Source organism: Bombus impatiens, unplaced genomic scaffold, assembly GCF_000188095.3.
Source record: "Bombus impatiens unplaced genomic scaffold, BIMP_2.2 scf_0151, whole genome shotgun sequence".
NCBI classification, from domain to species: Eukaryota; Metazoa; Arthropoda; class Insecta; order Hymenoptera; family Apidae; genus Bombus; species Bombus impatiens.
The window spans coordinates 3,079,054-3,082,056 of NT_176570.1; positions in this window are offsets into that span (position 1 = coordinate 3,079,054).

Genomic DNA, 3,003 nt, shown 5'->3' on the forward strand with positions numbered 1-3,003 from the left:
GCGCGACGGTGTTACCGCGCGCGCCTCGACTTCCGAGTCCTTCGACGACCTAGGATCACGTCCGCGCCGCGCGATTAAGATCGCCTTGTCGCTTCTTCTTCTTCTTCATTCTCCACCACCGTCGTTTCCTTCCCGCCTTCCTTCAGTTTCTCCCTCCTCTTTTTTTTAAGCTGTTTTTTCCCCGCATGGGACACCGCGTGGATCACGGTGACGAGTCTCCTAGCCACGATGGCACGTACAGCTTCCCTCATCGGGACAACCATGACGCGCGAGTTTTCCATTGTATGGAGGATCGTGAGGATCGTAGATGAGGCACGCGACTCACTGCTAATATAAATCACGTCATGCGTGGTGACAGCAACTTTCACGAGGGATAGATGGGGAGAATAATCGATGTGGATTGGACATTGACGATATTGGAGCGGTGACGTTGTGCAGTTCAACAGTTTTATACTTTCAACAGCTACGTTGCACGCTTCTATGTATGACATTATTAAAAATACAAATTTGCCGATTTGCGCAGTATCGTTATTGCGAAATCACGGAGAAATGAAACCGCTAGCTTGCATTAGGCTTTATACTTCCAATATCGAAATCAAACGTTTCCGTGTATTGCGTTATTAAAAATATAAATCTGCTAAATTACACAGTGTTAGCATTGCGAAAGAATAACGATACCGTGTTGTTCATCTATATCAGCCCCGAAGCAAAGATGAAATATCGTGTAACTAGATAACAACCGATTCTAATCAGACAATGGTTACGTTTCCCGACAGACGATATTAATCGCGATCTTGAAAATTAGCCGCGAATGTCCAGCGTTTAGTTCCATCATTAGCCGCCTAATGGGCCCGTGCGTCACCGCGCTAAGGCTTATGGAAACGAGTCCGGGCCAGGCACGCAAAGGGGGCAACCCAGAGTAGGAAGTAGGCGGTAATTAAAGGTGTTTCATCCCTTAAATTAAAGGCCCTTCCGGCCTCGAGTAATCAATCGTTATTTTTAAAACCTCTTCCTCATCGTATCGTTTCGTGATCTCCCAATCGAGCTTAATTAATCGTAGGCCAACCATGGGAAGACGTAAATAGTCTTTCTATCGCTGCATAGAACGATGCATTCTCGAACGAGACGATCCACGTTGGCATGTCTTTTCGAAACTGGCTATTGCGTAAACGGTGTGGATAAGTAGGTAGGCTATTCGTTTCTTGCACAATCAGTCGTGTCGTACGGTTACAGCATTGACGCATAGCATGGAAGAGAGAAGGATGTCTGAATGACTGCAAAGGACGCCGTTGTCGCCTTGATCGTGGATCGAAGGGCGTCGTTCATCGCCGAACTATGCGGTCGAATCGAGTTTCAACACTCGTCGCTGCATCGGCCATAATATGGAAATCGGTAACCTGTCGACCGTCCTCCGGAATTATGTCGGTTCCTCGTTCGCGTTCGAAACACCCACGGACCGAGAATTTGATCTATTTGAACTGACTGTAAATACAATCAGGCTATTCAGATCGATTTGGAAATTAAGGAACCGTGTGTATTTCGGAACGAGCAAATCATTCAGCTTAGGACGTTTCATCCATATAATATATAATATATATGTTTAGTTTTCCTGGGTTAAGCTGACCTGTCTTACTACCTTCGTCAACTTAATTAGTACTATTATTTTCCTACTGTGTTTCTTACCTGCGTTCGTTACTTGCACATTTGGTATCTTTCTTTTTTGCTTTTTCGTCTTATTTTTATTTATTATTTTTATTATTTGTTTAAATTTATTATTTTTATAATTTATTATTTTTTATTACAATTATTATTTTTTTCTTATTAATTAATTATACTAATAATAACGTATTATTATATTTATTATTATTATTAACACGGAGAATCGTGAAGATCGTAATCCTACGTAATTGAATTAATTTATTAATTATTTATTTTCATCCATTTGAGTTCGAATCATTGAAGTAAAAGTTCAAGCTACTCGTTTGGCACCATTGAAGAATCACACGCGGAGGTCTGCGCGCTCGTTCGCAAGCACCACGTGCTTCCGTTTGCGTACGTTCACTTGCAGCGCGTAAATATACGCTTCAGCGACCATTACCGCGGGAACCATGAACCCAATTACTGAATTGGGTTTATGAAATCGCCACAGGCTTCGTAAAAACCATTCAAAAAGCTCATCCCTGAACTTGCCACTAGACGATTTTGTCGGCTCTATCGGTGGCCTATTAAAACGCGTTTACCGATGCGACACCCGTCCTTGTCGCCACGGTAGACGGATCGATTACGTCCACGCGAGGCCAGGTTGATGCTGTTCGCGGCACCGAGATTTACATTTCCGCGCGAAAATCGCGTTAATGACAGCGTACCGACGCAATGAGAAGGTGCACGGAGTTGGCGAATCGAACCTTGAGGATGATCAAGTAATTTATGGTTCCCCTTTCCCCTTGTTCGCCTCTCTTTAACTCTGTTGCTCTCCCAGTCTGTCCTCTTCCCTCCGAACCATCGGCAGTTGTCTCTTTCTCCTTCTGTCTCGATGTATCTCTCAGTTAGACTTCGTAGAAGGACGCTACCCCTCCAAACGTCGAGCGGGATGCTGCTGGTGGGACGAGCAAAGCGAGTACCAACGAGTCGTTCACCTTTTATCCCAGTAACACGAAGTCGTAGCCGCGAGCGACGACGGGCGACAAACTACAAACTGCACGTTCTCGCGGTATATCTACACGACCGATGGCAGTACTGTGCTTTATTTGTATCGGCCGATCAGATGCCGGCGTGTACCAGCGTCCCGTCCTCCGCCTCCGGTCACCTCTCTTTTTCCTTCTCGCTCCGCCGCGCTGCCTGCTGCGTCTTGTCTTCTCATTCTTGTGTCTTCAATCCGTTAGGGTCGTCTCGTTGCTTCTTCTTCTTATTCCTACTCCTCTACTTCTTCTTCTTCTTCTTTCTCTTCTTCTTCTTTCGGCGGCAAAGGGATGGCGACGACGAGAAGTTCTCGCGGCTCGTAAA